Source organism: Homalodisca vitripennis, unplaced genomic scaffold, assembly GCF_021130785.1.
Source record: "Homalodisca vitripennis isolate AUS2020 unplaced genomic scaffold, UT_GWSS_2.1 ScUCBcl_5257;HRSCAF=11905, whole genome shotgun sequence".
Classification (NCBI taxonomy): Eukaryota; Metazoa; Arthropoda; class Insecta; order Hemiptera; family Cicadellidae; genus Homalodisca; species Homalodisca vitripennis.
Genome location: NW_025781407.1, coordinates 2,285 through 25,800, shown reverse-complemented (window position 1 = coordinate 25,800; position 23,516 = coordinate 2,285). Strand labels below are relative to the sequence as shown.

Below are 23,516 nucleotides of genomic sequence, written 5' to 3'. Positions count from 1 at the left end.
TTATTTTGTATTTGGCCGTATATGTCATATAAGCGTTTTAAATAACCAAACTAACATAATGATCGGAAGGCCAAATACCTGTCAAACGACTTTTATTTAGGCCTACATTAATTAAATTTGTATAAGTGGCAATAACCGAATTTAATTTCAATAACGTTGAATCACAACAAGTATTTCACACAAAATGTTTTACTTTAGTGGATATTCACACAAACACATAATTACATGCTGTGATAATTTACTAATAATAATTATTATTAGTTTAATTCTCAAAAAGAACATTTATGCCTACCTAGCGGACTACCTTACTATTTCCTCTGTATAAACTGTTTCGACTGTACTGTACACTCGGTATTTGTTTTTCGGCAGAATGAATATTTGTAAACCTAATGTAGGTACAGTAAGGTTCTTACTTCCCAATCCATGTTCACTGTATTATTATATTTACTTGGTTAGGTATAGAAAATATATCAATACTTTATAGTTATTTCGTGTTATCGTATGTGTAATATCGTACTTAATAAGTATCGTACCCCTGATCAGTTTAATATGAGCGCCCCCTCGACGATTTTCTTTCACAAAAATAGCATTTAGTGTCTAGTGGATTGCTTTGTGAAAGTCAGACTCATTATTTTCTAAAATTGTAGGCACAGAGTAGAAGCGTGTTAATGATTAGATTTTTCTTTGTTCCTCCGCATTTTCAACTGTAAATATGCAGTCCCACAGTGTATAAGAAATCTAAATTCAAAACCCTAGATGTACACATTCATAACTTTGTTCATTAAGTAAAATCCAGAATAAACTATTTGGTTTCAATTCACAACTGGAGCTATAGTAATATTATGAATGTGATATTACCTTTGTTTTTTTTCTTTCGTATGTAAACTATTCAACCGATTGTACTGAAATTTTACATGGACATACTTACGATCCCTGGGACGAATATAGCTATATTCTTATTTCGAAAATCCAACTGGGCTAAGCCCCAACTGGTGTTTACATAGCGAAAAATCCCACCTTGGTCTCTAATGTTGTGAAATATGAATTAACCCTTTCAGGGCCAGGACCAAATATGAGATGTTGCAAAAATTTTTCACATATCATATCCCCTGTGACTAGTCAAAAGTGCCAGGCTAAAATTGGCGATTTTGCAGTCTCTAAGATTAAAATTTATAACTTTTCATAACAATTAGAGAATGACCTAAAAGTTGCACCAAATTACTCGTATAGATGTATACTATCAACAAGAAATATATAGATGTAGTTTTAAGTAATTTAAAATTTAAAAAAAAATAGTGTTTTTAATAGATTACATAAAACATTTTTTATTTTTTTTTGTAAATAACTAAAAAAGGAAAAATAATTTTACTGTGGGAAGCTATTTTATTATATTGTACATTTAGAAAGGAACAACCATACAAAATTTTGTGTTATTTCTCTCATAAATAAATTTTTTTATGACAAATTTTGTATAAATACGCATTATTGTACTTCGCAACAAGTGATAAAGCAACTGACTCTTACACTGCAAGAAACTTAAAATAAATATTCACATTATGGATTTACCGGTAAACAGATGATTGTATGATCCATAAACAGTTTCAATACAGTTAAAAACACTATTTACCAAGAAATATTTACACAATTTTATTTGAAATTTACTTACACTTTTTCTATTTTACAAATATGCTACTTACAATCCCGTGAGATCGCAAATTGTCAGTCATTGTAACTACTACACACAATAGCTAAGCACGTAACTACTAACACTACTAATATTTACAACCACAAAATAAAATAATAAAGGAGAATCCAGCATACAATAGTACGATTACACTAAAGCATAAAGAATTAACAACAATAGATCGAGTCAGCTGATAATGTCACGTGACAATTACGAAATAAAAATGCATAGACCTCCAAAATAAAAATGATATTCATATTAATTATCTAAAAATATACCAGGGAATCAAAAAACTTTAATCATTTGACGTCGTATTTATTTAAGAAAACGACGAATATCAAGGCGGCAATATATTGCCGCCTGGCCCGGAAAGGGTTTAAAAGACCATGTCTAATGTAATAATTGTTTATGATTTTCAGTTTGTTTCCATTTATAGTAAGTAGATTCACTTAGGAATAACAAATATTTTAACATCGTTTTAGATTTCAGCGATTAGGTAAGTACTCATCTACCTTACAAAATGCCCCAAAACATAAGATGGTCAGAATTTGACACCGAAGACTCTAAAGGAAGCAGTCGCTATGATCTATGCTGGAGGAAGTTCGCTGGACTGTGCTTTTTAACTAATACGCTATTTCCAGTTCTAAATGTTCTAAAATACTAACAATACTTTTCAGTTTATAATGAAACAAACGCGTAGTACTATTGTTAATGTAAATTTCTTATCAATTGTAACGTATTATATCTAAAAGACACTGTTACTATAAATTTAAATAAATAAATAAATACATACATAAACACACGCGCGCGCACTCTCTCTCACACACACACACACACACACACACACACCACACACACACACACACACACACACACACACACACACACACACACACACACACAAGTTTGTGAGTATTATTCTGCTGCCCATATGCGGTAGCAAAAATAAACAAATGCCCACTCAGTGAGTTTGGCGTGCTGGTGGTGAGAGTTTGAAGGTCTGTGACAAGTTTAGAACTCTATGTCTTGTAGTGGACAGTAACCTTGATGTTTACTGACCACGTCAATCACACTACAGCGAACTGCGGGCAGGCTAAGAATATGCTGCCGTAGGCTGCAAAGTAATAACTCATACAGTCACTCTTTTTCGAGTGTTTTATTATTGTTATCCTGCACATGGCAACAGTATTTCAGAGACAGACATTGAGCGAATTCAAAAGCTCCAGAATTCTGTCATACGATGTGCCAATGTGTGCAATGTACTCCAACAATACTCAAATATAGCCTTGGAACGTATGATTTTGTCATAGTTCCCCTTGTTGATATCAATACTGTGCATTTCTTCTAACTTCTACGTTTTTAAGTTTATGTTATGCTGTGTATATATACAATTCAAAAAGTTGAGCTCTAATATAGCTTTGTAATATTCGCATACATACGTAAATGATAAGCTATTGAAATTTCATACAAAGCTTGTAATACATCTGAAGAACAGGTTAATAAATGTTTTCCATTAGTCATCTTCAGCCCAAAAAGTACTCTTTAAATATAAAAGTTGGAAAAGCTATAATCTTATGGTGGATGAAGAAGAAGCTAAGCCTATATATAGAACAGTAACTCTAGCCTCAGAGAGAAAAAGAGCAAACTTTTTCGGATGCCTTTCTGATATCAGTTTTGTTGGTAACCTTATCGCTTACTAAAAACCTACCTAACTCAAAATATAATAATATAAAAATGTAAAAATTATAACATTTATTTATATTTCAGTGAATAATATTTAGTTAAGTTGGGTTACTTCTTTCAACTTTATTGGTAAAAGCATTTACTTATCGTATTAGTAATAAAGAAGGAATAAACTGCAATAAAACTTGTTAAATTCTATTTATAATTTTAGGTATGAATTAATGTTAACGGTCTTAAATTATAATCTATGTTTTATTGTAACACAAAAGGAAAGTTCATTTTTTAAATAACCTTCTTGATGTCCATTCAACTGATTTGCTTTAAGCTCTGTCAACACACATCATTGTTATAGTTTTTTATCTGAAATTTATACGTCGATGTTAGTCTAATAAAAACAGGCCAAAATTCAAAGTTCACGCACCATTGTTTGCGAAATATTATCTTTTAATTAGACAATCAAGGTCACATGGTCACTATATAAGCCGCCGCTCTGTCTGCTGCAGTATCAGATATTTCCTCAACGAAACATCCGACTCTTACTTAACATGGGCAAGGAAAGGACCAGCGTCAACATGGCCGTCGTCGGCTACTACTAGACCTTATTCCTTCAGGTAAATAATTGCAGATTTTATTGTTCAGAGTAACTCGTTAACTCCAAAGTGTTTTTTTTTTAAATCATATACTTTTTATGGTATAGAAGTTATTGGTTATCTGTTTAACGATACAGTTATTTTTGACAACAATTACAAAATTCGCTTTTGTATTTTAAAATGATACTATTAATCTGATCACGACATATCACAAAAAAGGAGGAGAAATAATAATTTATTTTAGGTAATTTTACATGAGCCTGTGGCCATAATTAGTGTAATGTAGTGTGATATTCATAACTAATCTAGAACCTTAAATTTCTGTTTACAATATTTACGCTTAGTGGCAAATACTGATTTTGGTATAAAATTATAGTGCAATGGTGGAACTATCTGATAACAATAATTACAGAAGAAATTAAAATTTTGAAATTTACAGTTATATGAATAAAATTTTAATTGTAAATGCCTTTACTAAATTAATAAATTCTATAAAATATACTTTATGTGTAAATAGCCATTTCAGGCACAACTGCTATAGATTACATGTACATGATAGACAGTACTATACAATTAAAAACGTTATAATATTTATTATGACATACTTGTATATCTAAAATTTTTGGAATATGTTGTTTAACAGGTGCAATGTAAAATGTCATGGTTTATTAGAAAACGAGATTTTATGATAGGAAGAAAAACTGTAACGAGATCTGATATCCACGATCAGACGTTCTATCACTGTAATTAATTCAATATGTTTTTAGTTATTCCTTTCTGTTGATGCCGTGTTGTTCCGTCATTAAATACCATTCGTACAGTTTGATTTTAATTAACTTATTAGTTTAAAAAATAATTTGCTCTATTCATTCCTAACAAAGATTTGAGATAACTATTAATGATGTTCTACATGTAAATTTATATTTGGAGGCATTTGATTTTATATTTGTAATTAGTTTTTGTTAAGACAAGTCCATGCAGTAGTGTCATTGCAATCTTATGTAATGGGTTGAAGTTCACTAGTGTTGCGATCGATTAATTATGTTACAAGTATTCAAATACAAATTTCATGTCTGTGAAAGTGATTGCAATAAAAAATTTTGTTATTTTTACCGTGACGCTTATTTGTGACGCTTATTTTAGGTACGATTTTACTTAATAAAATTGTATTATGTTCCAGCAGATGGAAGGCTAGTACAACACGGATATGACCCGGCTTCTGTACATGGACACGCTCTCGGCACGGACAACACGATGCTCTCCCGGACTATACCTCAACCTGATTGGTTTTCTATTTTCTTAATAGTTTAATAAACACAAATTGCCAGTATTTAACTCTGTCTTTCTGTCTTTCAATATCCTTGCCTTAGTTGAAGTTCATTAATTTGTTAAAAAGGAAGATTACAGTGGGTTACTTTAAGAAAAACAATGGAATTGGGCTTTTTATTGTTCATACGCCTTTATAAATTTTTGAATAAACTATTTCTCTTAATTAAAATAAAAACTAATGAGATTAACTCATATATAATTCATATTTTAAACAAGTAGAATAAATTCTCAGAATCCTATCTAAGTAAATAAAAAGAAAAGAATTACTAAATTAATCTCACTATCAAATTACTAGTATACTGAACTAGAAGTTCAGAAATTCCTTTCGTACAATATCGAACTTTCAGTTTAATCTTGTAAAATATTAAACTCACTACGAGATACGGTTACAATTTCATATCAGTATAAAAAACGTTAGTTACTATACTTTTTGTTAGTATCACATTAAATCCTAATCTCTAAACATGCATTGTCTGAAGGGAACTGATTTTTTCGATATTTCAGTCAATTAATTATTTAACCATAAAAAATTCACGAAATACGCCCTATCAATGATTTTTGTTGGTTTATTGTGTTGCGAATGATTTTATAAATATAGTTCAAACCCATTAATCTGCACATACGAAACTGCCAAGGTTTTGCTGCTGGGTTTTACTTAGGAAGTGTATTTTCTATTCCATTATAAAATAACGTATGCCAAATCTTTCAAGAGGAAATCTAGAAAACCATGTGAGAATGTTGGTTGTTTATTTACCTACTCAGAGCATTGTTTAACAACTTATTTTATTATACGAACATTGTGTTCGTCGACTAGAAAAGAAAAACCAAACAAAATCCTATTGGAAAAAGATCTATCTCAAATACAGTACTATTTTAAAATAGAATTTGATGGATCTCTGACTGGTCTACCGATGCAACAATTTTTTATGTTGGAAATTACACAATTACATTCGTATGTAAAGCCCGTTTATATAACCTGAACCTCAGAAATTCGGTAAGGTTTACTCTAGACTGAGGGGAATTAAAAAACACTTCTATACAATTTTATTTTCCATTACATTGGAACATTTTAGAAGCACAAAATTAGGCTTAAAACCAAATTTAAATATTGTATTAATAAAAAAATGTAGCTAATATTATGACGCTCAAAATATTTTTTTAATTGTGCTCTAAAATTCTTTATAATATGTTAACATTACAATTTTATATTTTTACTACTTCGAATAACTATATATATATTTCGAATATAGCGATACTGAGACCTTAAAAATTATTGTGTAAACTATCTAAATGTTATAAGCAAATACAGTTGTTATATTGCCTACTATTAGTAAAGGTTTTGATGTATTATACTCTACGGAGGACATAATATAGCCCCTAAACATTACAAAAGCTGAGATGTAAACTTTGCACAAGTTGCAACGCCATCTCACTTGAAAAGATTTTGTAACAGCTCTTACCAATAGGTCGATGGTTAGAGAAGCCTCGAGGCCGAAGTTTTCATTTCTGTGTGTCTGTTTATCTGACTGTCTGTCCGCACAATATCTTGAAAATAAAATTACCTATAGACATGAAATTTCGTATTAACCTTCATTTCTGTCTGTATAAGCAATATCAAGTTCGATGGTACTTTGGATTGTGTAATATGCGATATAGTATACATACTTTTAGCATAGTGAAATGAGCTATAGACTTCAAATTTGGCAAGCCACCTCAGCAAAGTCTGTTACCTTGTATTACATAGAATCAATCACGTGGTATAGTTTGCCTGTTCAATGGAGATATAATATTTCACAGAATATTCCTACATTCACTTTATATATTTGAATTCAGTTTAAAAATATATGCAAGTATACAAACTTAATGCTACTTTTAGAATATTTTCCAGTCCTACTCGCTGATGTAACCAAAGATCATAACATTCGCCCTGAAAAGTCCATGATTATTACTAGTTTTTACTTATTATGATCCTTCATAATTGTTGTCAAGGAGTCGTCTTAGTCCTGTAAGTAACACGTGACTGAGGGGTTGCGGAGGGCTAATGTTCAGTCAAATATGTATCATTACTTTTTTGATAACAAATTTGAAACAAAATATAAATATTATACTTTGTAGTTTATTGTTACCTTCTAAAAATATATTTTTATCTGTGAGAAAATCCAAATACACACTAGAAGGTTTTGGTAGTGTAAAAGCCTTACCCTTATCAAACTGGAAATTAGTCTAATTTTTGAAACAGAAACATTAAGTTGAATAGGATTGAATATTTAATTAACTCTTGTCAACTTTTAAACTACACCAAGTTAATTGAATTACATTTGTTGGCATTCTGTGTTGTCAAATTGTATAAAAATTAGTAGGCCTAACTTATTTACTATAACGGCCGATAGAATTATGGGAACCTAATTGTATTTTTGATCTTTACATGTGACACAAGTTGTCTAATTACCTGAAAGATATCTCGGGAAAGATTTCATCTATATACTTTAGACTTTACAATAAAGTTCATTTCTACATAAACAAGAATGCGTTCTAAGACGATGCATGTAACTCCATGTACATTATAGGCTGCGACAATTCCTCTTATATCTGACGGGTGAGATTTAAAAACTGTTCTACACCCCTGTCTGTCTGTAGGACATCTCAAAATGATATGGATAGTATAGATACCATTTTAATCACCAAATCGAAATTTATTTTTATATACTTACAAATTATTTGTAACAATTATTTAGTCCCAAAGATTTACTTGTAGAATGCCTGAAAGTGACTATATGTTTAAATGTTATAATTAATTCATTTTCTATGCAAATTTACAAACTATGGAGGTTTAAATTAGAAAAAGTGAAATTAATAAGTTTATATTTTTAATTATATCTAAATTATAAACAAGTGTGGTTTTCGGCGTGTGAAAGGGCGTCTCCACACAGCCTTGTGCATATGTCAAGTCCACAGACCCGCAATTGGCAAACCTTATTACTGTTAGCTACAGGTTTACATACTAGCCACTTGAGGCCTCTAGGTACAATGGAGGCTTGAAACCTTAGTACTTGTGCTTAATTGGTACACTGAAGTTTTACAAAAATGAACACTTAAACGTTTTATACGGTGTGTCTTAAAAGCCCCTCGCCTAAATAACTTTCTTATGAAAAGAGATGAAGTTAATTTTGCGTATATTTATATGATCAACTGATGAGTTTTTATGTATAAAAAAATTTTAACCCTGCCAAATGGGGTAATTTGGTGGTTGAAACGTATTTAAATATGATCCCCTATTAAGTGACACATCATTTTAAAGGTATTATAAAAATAACAACAATTTTAAAAAACTAAAGGTTTGTTAGTAAAAACCTTTGTTACTCTATCAAATGTATTACTTATCAAATTGCGTTCCAAATATAATATCCTCTTTATGTTAAACGTTTGTTATGATTCTAGGTGACTGGATAATTCACGAAACGTACTTGCGTCTGCTATAGACAGATTGCTTATAATTAAGTCTTATACGTAAAGTTATAGACATGCCGTTAAAACCTATTTCAAAAGTGTATCCAAATTGTTAATAGATTATTCAATTTAATAATTCCGTTTAATAAGCAGTTGATAGGCTGTTGGAAATATCTTTACAACACATAGCAGTTTGAAGAACACATCAGTTTAAACCACACTACTTTTCTAAGGACCGTGGTGTCATTCTTATATTGCAACAAAAACGATCACAAAAACTTTTACAAAATGGATTACATAGAGAGCCACTGAAAATGCTGAGAAATACTTCATTTTGGCTACTAATTTGAGCATAGTTTTAAAAATAATTGTAAAATAAATAAAGATTGTAACAAAAATCAATCCTATAATAATTGTGTCTAAAGTTTAATTTCATTAGCAAACCTTAGGTGACATTCTGTAAAGCACCTAAGTATTTTTTACTTATATAATTTTAGTGTGTCTTTAACACATTTTATACTCATATGTTAGCATTCAGAAATAATTCAAAAACTCGGTGTGTGTATTTAGGTGTACATGAATGTATATAATATATCACTGACAAATATTTGTTATCTTTTCATGTTCACATAACTAATATTTTGTTTAATAGTTTAAATATACTATTAATCAAATTAATATTTTGTTATAAACAGAATTAATAAAACAGTAGAGGATAGAATAACTGAACAGCAAATACGGATAATTTTGATTTATTTGGTCAATGTAGGCCTACAAATAATATTAGGTGTGGTCCGGGAGAGCTAGCATCGTGTTGTCCGTGTCCAGAGCGTGTCCGTGTACAGAAGCCGGGTCAAGTCCGTGTTGTACTAGCCGTCCATCTGCTGGAACATAATTCATTGCAAATTAAGAACAACTGTTATTATAGAATATTTTTTTCATACAAAGTAAGGTTCTAGGACAAATAATATTTAGAACACGAAGTAACATTTCATGCAATTAAGTATAGAAAATGGCACATAGACTATCAGAAAATATTTATAATTTAACTATACAAACCATTTTATGATGTAGTAAATGTAAATACTTTTTCATTAGAGAAGTGTTAAGAATAGAAATTCAAGAATAATAATGTAATGATTTTTATTTATTATTTTGTCCATATCCTGTTCAGTAAATAGTTACTTGCAATGGGAGTTTTTTATCCTTGACGTTGACAAGGCCATAAATATTTATATACAAATGGAAGGAACGTTGGGAGTACATAACGGTGGTTTTTAGTTAGTAAAAAACGTATTGCGTTTTAGTAGTTTGTATATTAATGTAAACTCCTTCACAACTAAGGCTTCAAAAACTGTGATGGTTCTAAAACTCTTAAAGAAATCAAAATTAAGTACAATCGGATGAGATTTACCGCAATGAAAAGTAGTGCATTGAAACAAAGATTAAAATATACTTTTCTTATAATCCATATACATCATTTGGTATTGGATGTATAAAACCTGTACTGATAATTTATTTTCCAAATTTATAGACCTTTATATATTTACACGTTAATAACTCATTTTAATTTTATTCAAATAATTGTAAATAAAAGGAATGGATCTGCCATTACTTTTACGTTGACCCTTGTAAAACTTAACAGTCATTTCGATATGACGAGCATTTTGAGAATAAAAGAAAGTTCAAACACCTGTGGAAGTTCTTCGCATTCATTGAGCTTAGAAAATAACACATATGCAATTTATTTTAAACTCAAACATACCTGATGGAAGGTCTAGTAGTAGCCGACGACGGCCATGTTGACGCTGGTCCTTTCCTTGCCCATGTTAAGTAAGAGTCTGATGTTTCGCTGGGGAAATATCTGATAACGCAGCTGAGAGAGTTGCAGCTTAAATAGTAACTATGTGACCTTAGACGGCCAATCAGAGCGCGGACTACATCAGGCGATTGGTCAAAGTGAGAAGTTTATTTTGTTTGACATACGACTCCATTTCGCAAATAGAAATTATTACCTTATCAATATTGTTTGTAATGAACATCCTGCTCCAAAACCACTTATGTTTGATTCATAAACGTTCTTCAAAGCTCTATTGAATATTATTTTGGAATAATATTATGTTGGACCTGATTCTGAGTTCTAATAAAGATATTAATGTATCACTGGAGAGCGATAATCTGCTGCCGGTTGAGGAGAGACACACCCACCCTTATCCTTTGAGATCCACTACCGACATATCAACCAATCTCATTTATTCAAAGACACATATATGATCTGAAAAGGTGTAACCTTATGAATGTTCATCGCTCGTTGTTAACTACTGACTTTCATGCAATACTGTCCAACTCAGACCTTAACAGGGCAACAAATTCCTTTATCTCTACAGTTTCCAATATAGTAAAGGCTAACTCGCCAGTAAGAAGAATTGGCTACTCTCCGTTTCCTAAATGGTTTTCACCTTATTTAAAAAAACTTAATAATAACAAAAAAATGTTTACATAAAAAATACAAGCACTTTTCCGTCAGCATCTAATTATTCCAGATTCGCTAATATAAGAGCAAGGTGTAGGGTCTTGGCTGCCTGGGATTATCGCCAGCATATACAAAGGGTGGAAGCTGGAATCCCCAACAATTTCCGTTTATTTTGGAGTCATGTCAATTCCACAGAATATCTTCGTCTGTGCCCTCTCAGATTGTTCACAATGGAGTCGTTGCTGAGGAGCCTCTTGCGATGTGTGAAGCATTCAAGGACTTCTTCTCCTCGGTTTTCACGAAGCCTACGGAGTCTTTGTTCCAAGCGGATATTACCATCTCGGTGACGGAGTTGCTTATGAGTTCACCCCTGAAGAAGTATTGGAGAAGCTTAGAAACCTTGATGACAAAAAGGGCTGGGGCCCTGATGGGATTCCACCAGGGGTACTCAAGTACAGCAGGAGCATCTTGGCCATTCCAGTTTGCCACATATTTAATACTTCACTTGCGATGGGAATTTTTCCTGAGGCGTTCAAAGCAGCCTACGTGGTCCCCATTCATAATCAGGACCTACTGACATCACCTCAAATTACAGGCCCATTTCCATTCTCTCAGCGATATCCAAAGTTTTTGAGGATCTATTTCTTGATCGAATAAGATTTAGGATTTGCTCAGTTAACCTGTCCTCAGCAACACGGTTTCTCACCAGGAAGGTCGACTCTATCAAACTTAATGTTACTCCAGACCCAGGTGCAGAATGCTTTTGCTAATGGCAAACAGCTGGATACAATATATTTAGACTTTTCCAAGGCCTTTGACACTGTTGACCATGCCTTATTACTCAAGAAAATCTCTGCGCTTGGTTTCGATGACATTTCAGTTCGTTGGCTGTCGAGTTACCTTTCTGAGCGCAGGCTTGCAGTGAAGTTTGCTGGCTCAATATCCTCTGAGTTTATCTCACTTTCCGGTGTTCCCCAGGGCTCTATCATTAGACCTTATCTCTTCGCACTATTTATAAACGATCTTCCTCTGAATATCAACAGTGACTGCCTATTGTTTGCGGACGATGTCAAGTTATACTCACAGATTACTCATGTTGCGGATTGTGAATCACTTCAAGATAGTCTTCATGGCGTATATGAATTGGTGCCTTAATAAACAAAATGTCACTAAACGCCAAGAAATGTCAAGCCATATCATTTTACGTTGCACTTCGCCTATAATATACAATTACTTGTTGCAAGGAGAAACCATCGCTAGAGTAAATGAAGTGAGAGATTTGGGAATTACTCTGACACCAGAATTTTAGCCCTGAGGCTCACGTTCATAATATTTGCTCGAAGGCAAAACAGAATGCTTGGTTTTTATCTCCCGTTTTTCTAAACATATAACAATATGGTAGCCCTGAGGACAATATACTGTGCCCTGGTACGCCAGATTCTGGAATATGGATCGACTGTTTGGAATCCACACCAAAAGTACCTTTGTGATGATCTTGAACGAGTTCAGCGTCGTTTCATCCGTTTGGTGGGTGTCAGAAATGGATAACCAATACAACAAGTACCAATTGATGATATGTACGCCAGACTTAAACTGGAACATCTTGATACTCGCAGGACTGTAGCCGACTTAGTGGTTCTCCATAAGTTGGTGAACGGTGAGATGGTTTGCCGGGACGTCCTTCAACTCCTCAATTTCAAGACACCATCCAGCACTCGTTCCAATGACCTCTTCATCAGGCAACACTATGGCACAAACTATGCAGCAAAACAGCACGGTGGCTCGCCTGCAGAGGGCCGGCAACAACCTGCCTATAACTGTCGACCTGTTCCATGATGGCGTGAGATCATTGAAGTGGAAAGTGAAAGGTGCAGTGCTGCCAACGTAAATGCCTCCACTTAATGTCTATGTTTGTTCATTTTCTCGGTTTATTGTATGTCATAGTTTGTCTATTTACCATTGTTATTTTTACTGTCTGCTGTTTTGAAACACTGTTACGAATATCCCTGTTATATTATTTTATAGTTTTATTATGTTTTTTCTGTCGTTACTGTTATTAAGTTATTTCTGTTATTATGTTATTTCTATTGGTTATAGTTTATTTATTGTTGCGTTCTTTCATTATGGTATTGTTATAGTTTTTAAAACATTTAAATACGTTTTTATTCTAGCATATATCATGCCTTGCATTAGAGTATTATGTAATATTTCCTTTCAGTCATTCACATGTTTTTGTTGAGGTAATTTTTTGGTTTAGGTTAAGTTGTAATTATTGATCTTGAATTATGGATCTTGAATGTAAAAATGGAGTATGTCCGTTGGAAATAAATAAATAAATAAATAAATAAATAAGCTCAAGCTATTACATCGAAGATAGACTTTCAGGCTGAACTTACATTGTGATTTAATTATACACTATTATTAATATACAATATGCCTTTTTAAGCTATTAACTAAGCTATACAATTCTAAGCATTTTGAAATATAATTCTAAAAGTAACATATTTAAGATTTTATGTTAATAAATTTTTATATGCTCATAAAATTACATTTTTATTATACTACATAGATATAGTTTGTTATATATTTATAGTTTGCACGCCATGCGACAGCTGTTTTGATTGTCATTGTTCTATACTATCAAGCATATCAACTTTAATATTGCTATGATGATATTAAAATACTAGAAAAAATATATTGCAATTAACTTTTTGCTAACTATTTCATAATACTTTGTCTATTCCTTATGGATATCTGCTCCCTTCCAATTAAACTTGTTGAAAAACTGCCAATACGTACTAGTTGTACGTAAAGCTTCTGAAATTATTTTGGTGCCTAATAACATAACAGTGTACAAACATATTTATGCTATTGTGTGCATATTTCAGATTTTTATTTAACTGGCTTTAGAGGAAAGCAATTTAGGCATTTGTTCTAACAATAGCAAGATGATAATAACGCAGAGATTTAAAACTTGATGTAGAATGTTTGTAAAATAATTGTTGCTATTTATATGGATGCCTTTCACAGGTTAGGGGGAGGTAGTTGATTAAATAGGGAATTCATCAAATAAAATGTATGATAAAAATCACATAAACCTATAAATAGTGTATAATTTAATAATTTGTATAAATTAAATATGTTATTAAAAATTAAATCTGACTTTTTTCATGATTTTAGTGTCCATAATGGTATAGACGGGTATACCCTCACGTGATTCTTAAATCAAATCATTTTAAGTACAATAAAGGTAAGCTATAATAATTAATTCAGAACTGTAATATAACATTGCTATGATTTTCAGGTGATGTGCCGCTGGTCTTTAGATTAATTTGATTGGAGGCAGCACTATAGATGTATAAATAAGTAGCCACTTTTTGATCGCTGTCATGGATTTACCCACTAGTGACACTAGTGTATCCAAAATTTTATACTTAAATACGATGAAGCACAATAAAGAAAACATGTAGTAATTATCCAAAACTATTTATAGTCTTGAGTTTGTTTGGTTAGATTCATAATTTTGAAATTGGATGTATGCCTACATATTATTTTTTCTAACAAAAATTGCTAATTAAAAGTAACATCATGGAATATTTGATACAATCATTCGTATTTTTGTATTAAATTCTTAAATCTGTACGGTATACAAAATATTAGTAATAATAGAACAAAAACTTATTTTAATCGGATTTGGGGGGCGAACAAAACCTGATTAACATATTTCTAAACTTGTGGCATGGATAATATATGTATATATATATATATATATATATATATATATATATATATATATATATATATATATTTCTTGTGTGCGTTTGTATGTCACTGAACTCCTCCTAAACGGCTGGACCGATTGTAATGAAATTTGTTGTGTGTATTCAGGTGGATTCAAAAAATTGTATTTCCAATTCGGTCCAATTTAAATTGTTTATTTAGTCAATTTTTATTTCAAAACTGTTGTTGATTTTGAGATTTTTATATTAGATCTGACAGACTGCGCTATGACACAATACAAAGTGAACTGATTCTTAACTGTTAACACTTTCAGCTGAAGTACATTAAAGAGGGAAAAAAATTGTTTAAATTGAAATTTTAGAAAATATTTTATTATTGTAAACTGCTTGGTCAGTAGTGTAATGCAGATTGCAAAGACGAAGTTATTATCTAGTTTTAAATTTTGATTACGCCAATGATCAATAAACCATCTAACGGCATGGAAATGCTATTTATACGCCGTTATAAAAATTCTATTTGTACAAAGATGTGAATGTTTACACATAAGTTACTCGAATCTGCTTAGCTCCTTTGACATTAGAATGGCATTTTTATTGTAGTTAAAGAAAAGCAAACTGGGATAACACCCTCTTGCCCTTATATTAGAAGCATATACCATTATACATATTTATTAATCGGTTAAAATATCAAAATCACTTTTGCACCAAAAACTAATCTAAGTTGGATTCCGAAACCAACATATGAGACCATTTTGTTTTGTTTAGTGCAGCAGCATAATTCAATTGTGGAACCGAAAATAGATTAGTAGATTAGACCGGGAGTGAATTTAAACGACCGGAACAGACTCATATTGTCCGCAATAACTTTTTAGTTGTACGAAACACTTTCGTCATTGAGACAAAGAGACAAACTGTTATTATTATTGAAATCGTCAGAGAACTTCAATAAATTATTATGGCATGTTGGAAGGGAATACGAATTGTATAAAAATTGTTTCACCTTACGACTTCAGGATCCCAAAACACTGTTCTTTAAACTTGAATATAAAATGAATAGCTTTGAGTGACTATCGATTATCTCAGGACAGTTTGTCATAGAAAAAGAATACAAGAATATATTGTCCGGTTTTTCAACAGGAATTTGCGTGCGAAGCCACGGGTAACTGCTGGTATATATATATATATATATATATATATATATATATATATATACAGGGTGTTTGAAAAGTATGGGTACGGCTTAATATTTTAAAAACCATAGGAGATAACATCTATAAACTTTGCACAGTGTCATATGGCTATGTAAACAATTTTTCCTTGCTATTACCATGACATGCCAACCATGGGGGACGACCCACAGAGGAAAACATGGAAATCTTAAATTGAAGCATGGGTCCAGTGATACCTCATTTGAAAGAGCTCACTTAGTAGAGTTTAATGCCGCAAACCGCATCTCAAAAGGTTTATCCAATCAGAAATGGCGGGTTGTTTTAGGTACACATTGTGAAGTACATTATGCGCTGCCATTTCTGACTGGATCGTCGTATTCTGATGCGGTAGGCCGCGTTTCACTCTACTACCCAATGTGTTTTCACTGACTTTTATTAATTAGCAAATTATGTCATAAATTTATAACACAATAAATAAAACACAATAAATACCGATGTTTTTTAGTTTTATTAAAACTAGTTTTATTACCGATGATATGTTTACGTTATGTATCAGCCTTGAACTAAAACTATAGAATCTTTTTAAGCACAAGTTAGAAAATCCGACACACAAAATGTACAGAAAAGTAAAAAACTGTTCTGGACTATCACACGGAACTGGTTAATTCCTAAATACGTATAAATTTGTAGAGCACTAATTAAAAGTATATAAAGTTGACATAATTTCCCCACGAAATTGTTTTGTTGCATGTAAACTCAAATAGAGATCTAACAAGGCTTTAATGTAATTCCGGCTATTAATTAGTGGCAGTTAGTAATAATAGATTGCCTTTCATCTCAATCATTATCAACTACCTGGCATACTTAGTAAGAAAATACCTCAAGAATTGTATCGAATTTGTATCTTTGATCAAACGCATTTTTTAACTAAAAAAATATATACAATTCAAATAATTGGATAAACAAAACCTTTCAATCAAAGGGATGGAGAAATTGCATTTCCGTCTGTTTGTATGCTCTCACGATACTTAGAATTTCCCAAAAGCTTCATTTATTTAGGTAAAACCTAGTTAAATGATAGTAGGCCTACATATCATTTCATGAGTTTTGGCTGCGCGTTAGCGAACATTTTTACATTGGTCTTATGAGTAATCATTTTAGGAAAGTGAGTAAAATCATATGTGTTGTATTAAAATGATTAACATATAGCTATAGTTTTGAAATTGTGCATATAACCTCAGCAAACCATGTTGCATGATCCATATGCGAATTGTGTACAGGAAATGTATTTGGCAAAGTTAGTTATTTTCGTTAAATGATTGATATCACTTCTATAAATAATTTTGTTCAGACTTTTAATGCGTTTCAATCTTATAGCAATTCCCTCATTTTATGATTAAAGTTTAAATTTTGAGTATTTTTATTATTGTCAGAGTTTACGCAATATGTTGGGTTTAATAATTTTTTGTAATATACTTATAATCACTAATTCCTTGCTTTGCCGCAGTATGGCGCACAACCACGACGTTTCAAGCAGGACCAAGTTTTTGTAATCAATGCAACTCTTCCCATAGACTGATACACAATTAAAGGTGGTACTTGGTGTCTCATACTCCTAACTTCTATTTATTATTGCATGGGGTCAACTCAGAATACAGTCTCAGATATCTTGGGATAGTCTGGTGATGCGACGGTTGGCTCTGATTGGCTAAACAAGGTCATATGGTCACTATATAAGCCGCCCGCCGCTCTGTCTGCTGCAGTATCAGATATTTCCACAGCTAAACATCAGACTCTTACTTAACATGGGCAAGGAAAGGACCAGCGTCAACATGGCCGTCGTCGGCTACTACTAGATCTTCCATCAGGTATGTTTGAGTTTAAAATAAATTGCATATGCGTTATTTATGAAGCTCCATGGTGTTTGAACTCTCTTTTATTCTCAAAATGTTCGTCATTTCAAAATGACTGTTAAGTTTTACAAGGGTCAACGTAAAAGTAATGGCAGATCCATTCCTTTTATTTACAATTATTTGAATAAAATTAAAATGAGTTATTAACGTGTAAATATATAAAGATCTATAAATTTGGAAAATAAATTATCAGTACAGGTTTTATACATCCAATACCAAATGATGTATATGGATTATAAGAAAAGTATATTTTAATCTTTGTTTCAATGCACTACTTTTCATTGCGGTAAATCTCATCCGATTGTACTTAATTTTGATTTCTTTAAGAGTTTTAGAACCATCACAGTTTTTGAAACCTTAGTTGTGAAGGAATTTACATCAATATACAAAATACTAAAACGCAATATGTTTTTCACTAACTAAAAACCACCGTTATGTACTTCCAACGTTCCTTCCATTTGTATATTATTAAGTTATGGCCTCGTCAACGTCAAGGATATAAAACTCCAATTACAAGTAACTATTTACTGAACAGGATATGGTCAAAATAATAAATAAAAATCATTACATTGTGATTCTTGATTTGCTATTATTAACACTTCTCCAATGAAAAAGTATTTAAATTTATTACTTCATAAAATGGTTTGTATAGTTAAATTATAAATATTTTTCTCATCAAAATCAAAATGCTTTATTGCCACAACACATTAATACAGAAATGTATGACATCGTCACAATACAATACATTGCAAAGCTTTTACTTAAGTAAGATATTCATGTACATTAATTCAGACTATTTTAAGGGCTTACAGTGATCAATGAATTCATTTACAGAGTAAATACTAATATCTAATAAAAAGGATTTAATCTCTCTTTTAAAACATGAAACAGATAAACTTTTCAAGCGCTCAGGTAGTAAATTAAACAACTTGATTCCTATTTCAAAATGGGCTATTGATTGTTCTTTGGAAAATTACATTGAACTAATTCTGAAATGGCTATTGTATCTTGTGTTTATGCTCATGAACATGACTATTTGTAAGCAGACTATGGGAATACATTTTTACATACATTAAACACTGCAGTATAAATAAAGAAGGTACAGTAAGTATTCTTAATTTTCTAAAATAAAGGTTTTACAATGTGTTTTCACACGAACGTTACATATAACCCTTATTGCCCTCTTTTGTAAAATCAATAACTTGTTGGCGTGACTATCATTTCCCCACACAACTGTAGCATAAGACAAGTGGCTCTGAATATGAGAAAAAATAAACTAATAATAATACTTGTAGATTCACAATAAGTTTTAACCTCCTAAGCATAAAAATACCTTTAGAAACTTTACTACACAAAAAAATAACATGAGCATTTCCATTTTAAATTAGACTGGACAATAACACCTAAAAACTTTACATTTTGCACATTTTGACAGTTACTTAAACTAAAATTCAGATTTTGAGTTTTATCTCTATTCAAACAAAGTATGTTAGCTGAAGTCCAATCTTCAATGACTAAATTACATTCATCGGGAAAGACTATTGACTAGATTATGGTTACAACAAGAGATCTGAAGGGCCAAATCATCGGCGTACATAAAAGTAGTTACAAGATTGGTTATAATTTGCAGCGGATAGGTCATTAACATAGATTATAAAACATTGTGGGCCCTAGAATTGAACCTTGCGGTAACACACCTGTCATCACAGGTAGATAAGAAGAAAATTTGCCATTACAATACACAGTTTGAAGCCTATCAGATAAATAGGATCTAAAAAGTTTAACTGCTCTTACATCAAAGCCGTAATATTCTAGCTTATCTACCAGTACACAATGTGAAATAGTGTCAAAAGCTTTGACATATCGTAAAATCTGCCTAAGACATTATTTTTATCATCTAGACTATAAATACATTTTTTCATAAAATCAGTGATGGCAGAAATTGTACTTTTGTTGGTCCTAAAACCATATTGATTATCAAGAAATAAACAATTACTCTCAAAATAATCAACTACTTGTCTACTTTAACATCACCTCAAAAACTTTTGACACAATAGTAAATAATGGAGACAGGACGGTAAATTATCATAATCAGATTTTTTTTTCCTTTTTTGTACAAAGGCACAACTTTGGCATACTTTAAACACTGAGGAAAAAAACACTGTTGTCAATACATTAAATTAAACAAGTAGGCTAAAACTTCCACAATATATGGTGCAGCTATTTTTAAAAACATCTGAATCAAGACCATAAACATCTAAGCTTTTACTATTACTCAAAAGTAAAAATTGCACTGTAAACATGTTCTACTAAGACATTTTTAACATTAAACATAGAGGTGGCAGGAGGCCTACTTATTTTATCTAAATAATATTGCACATCATTATTGGACATAGGAACATTATTAACAAGAGATATCACATTATTTACAAAAGAAATATTAAAATTCTCAGAGGACAATTTTGAGAACTCCTTATTTACAGGTGGTAAATCATTATTATTTAGATTTTCCTTAATAATAGACCAAATAACTTTAGGTTTACTATTAGCCTCCATCACTCTTTCACAGTTGTAGGCAAGCTTAGCTAACCTAAACTTTGTCTTTGTAACTTTTTTTAAGACCCAGATATGTATTTTTATCAGATACCAGACCAAACATTTTAAAGTTATTGTAAGACGCAATACAACGCTCCTTCAGACTTAAAAGTTCATTGCTATACCACTGAGGCTTACATTTATTCCATGATTTATTACTTACTACTTTAATAGGGATAGCTAAGTTAACAAATTCCAAAAAACTTTTCAAAAAAATATTCAAACTTCTCATTTATAGAACTAAGACTATACAAACACAGCCAATTCACTTTGCTCAACAGACTAGTGAAATACAATACATTAATGTCATTAGCCCATGTGCCATTTTCTATACTTAATTGCATGTAATTTTACTTCATGTTCTTAATTTTATTTGTCCTAGAACCTTACTTTGTATGAAAAAATTATTCTATAATAACAGTTGTTCTTAATTTGTAATGAATATGTTGCAGCAGATGGACGGCTAGTACAACACGGACATGACCCGGCTTCTGTACACGGACACACTCTGGACACGGACAACACGATGCTAGCTCTCCCGGACCACAGCTAATTCTATTTGTAGGCCTACATTGACCAAATAAATCAAAATTATCCGTATTTGCTGTTCAGTTATTCCATCCTCTACTGTTTTATTAATTCTGCTTATAACAAAATATTAATTTGATTAATAGTACATTTTAAACCATTAAACAAAATATTAGTTATGTGAACATGAAAAGATAAGAAATATTCGTCAGTGATATTTTATATACATTCATGTACTCACAAAATTTTTGAAGTATTTCTGAATGCTAAAATGAGTATGAAATGTTAATATTACGCTAAAATTATATAAGTAAAGAAATACTTATTTTTCAGGTAATCCACTAAATATCGCGTTCAATTGCTTGTGGAAGAAACTACAGTTTGAAACCAAAGTAACAATGTTTTCTATTTTAATATTTCATTTGACTTAATAAAAAATGTTTTAAATTTTATCACATTGTACGAATAATATAGGTTCTGAAATAAATAGGTTTACATATATAATATATTTGGTATTTCTCATATGACATCGCCTGCACAGAGTAAATTATTCAAAAAATATAAAAAACCACCTTTTTTTATATCTATTCATGTAATGCTCATAATTTAGAGCATATAATTTTAGTTTTTTATACGCAATTTGATATCTCTGGAAAATGTACATCGTTCAGTGATAAAAGAAATCATTGATATGATTTTTCGGAAAATTCCTGTTTCCTTTAAAATCCTTCCATTATAAAAAAAACTTCAAACAAACAATATAAATTTTCTTATGTTGTTATAAGTTTAGTATAAAATGTGGAATGTAATTCAACTGTTTAAGTGATAAGTTTAACCTTAATATTTTACAGTATAAACATGGTTTTTTAAAATGTTCCTGGCAACTGTAAAAATAAAGATAGAGGTACTTGTTTCGTTAGTAGCCTACACCCGTTAGTTTTATTCATTTACTAAAATAAAAGCATATTTCTACAATTTGTTTTGGAAAGAGAAGAATATTTTTAGTTTTTTGATGTATTAATGGAATTAAATGCTTTAAATTTAGTTAGAATCATAATTTTTACTTTTTACTTATCACAATTAATAAACTTTTAATTTTTTTACTTATTATAAAAAAATTAAAAGATGTAAAGGAAAACACGTTTACGATAATATATAAGCCCATAATATATATTTTATATTTGAAAAATATATGAAAAATTTCATTATCGTTATACATAAATTTTACGTTAAACGATTCAAGATATTATTTTCGATTCAATGTTGTATTTGAATAGAACCAATTTTTGACGATTATTAAACTACTATTTGCATATTAGTTTACATATCAAATTACATCAACTCAACATATGACGAAATACGTGTTTTAGAAATAAGGTTGAAATTAATTTTCATCAAGGATGTTACTGATTTACTATAAAACACAAGACTCATGAAATAAATATTTTCATTATGATTTTATTAGATATAAATGGTAGAAAAAACTTATTCACCACCACCTTTTGGGTGTATTATAAGTTTTTTATACTAAACATTTTAACAGCAATTAAAAATTACCAATTTATGCAACTGATAAATTGTTTTGCAGCAAAGATGACTTAGTATATCACGGACATGGCCCGGCTATGTACGCGGACACGCTCTGGACACGGACAACACGATGCTAGATTTCCTGAATTACACTTCACCTTAAGTGGCATTTAATTAATAAAAGTATTAAATAAAATTTTCTGGTTTAAATGTATGATTTAATAAATCACAAATATCTCTTTCGTATTTAAATAATTGGAAAACAATAGGTATTATTTATTAATTGACAATTTCTGTCTTGGGGCGAAACTCTACCTCTACTGCAGGTTTATTATTACATGTGGAGCATGATGATTATTATCCTCTACATGTTGGTAATGAGAATGGTACACATTGGTACAATGGAAGTCGAGACAATAGTACACATTAGCAACGAGAAAAACACATGATGAACCGATTAGTAAACAAAGTGGTGAATACTATGTGTGACATATTCGAGTAACTTATGAATATACTCGTATGTGTGTTGTTTTGTTCTATTAGTTCATTTTATACAAAGCTTGGACGTTTAGCTTAACCTGCATGTTATATTCACAGCAAACTAAACGGCACAGAGCTATTGTTAATGTGTTTGTTGACTGGAATGGAAATGAAAAATGAGACGGACGGATGTGTATCTTATATGTAGCAGTTGAAAAGTTTCTATAAACTCATTTTCTCGTCTGTATTATAAGTACAAGTATTTATCGACTTTAAAGCATCGAAGCGATGACCTCGTGTCATAAAATTTCAGTGCTATAATATGCAATTTACTACTTTATATAATAAACACTCC

The 23,516-nt window shown here is 31.1% G+C and overlaps 3 long non-coding RNA genes across 3 annotated transcripts; 2 read left to right on the top strand and 1 right to left on the bottom strand.

The window, feature by feature from the left end:
- Nucleotides 1-3,865: 3,865 nt before the first annotated feature.
- Nucleotides 3,866-5,292, top strand: LOC124373314. Its single transcript, XR_006923420.1, has 2 exons — nucleotides 3,866-3,978; nucleotides 5,138-5,292. It is a non-coding gene; the product is annotated as an uncharacterized LOC124373314 (long non-coding RNA).
- A 4,177-nt stretch (nucleotides 5,293-9,469) lies between these two features.
- LOC124373313 lies at nucleotides 9,470-10,673 on the bottom strand. The gene is made up of 2 exons (XR_006923419.1): nucleotides 10,499-10,673; nucleotides 9,470-9,617 (listed from the first exon to the last, which is right to left on the bottom strand). It is a non-coding gene; the product is annotated as an uncharacterized LOC124373313 (long non-coding RNA).
- A 7,214-nt stretch (nucleotides 10,674-17,887) lies between these two features.
- On the top strand, nucleotides 17,888-21,223 carry LOC124373315. Its single transcript, XR_006923421.1, has 2 exons — nucleotides 17,888-17,983; nucleotides 21,076-21,223. It is a non-coding gene; the product is annotated as an uncharacterized LOC124373315 (long non-coding RNA).
- Nucleotides 21,224-23,516: the final 2,293 nt, after the last annotated feature.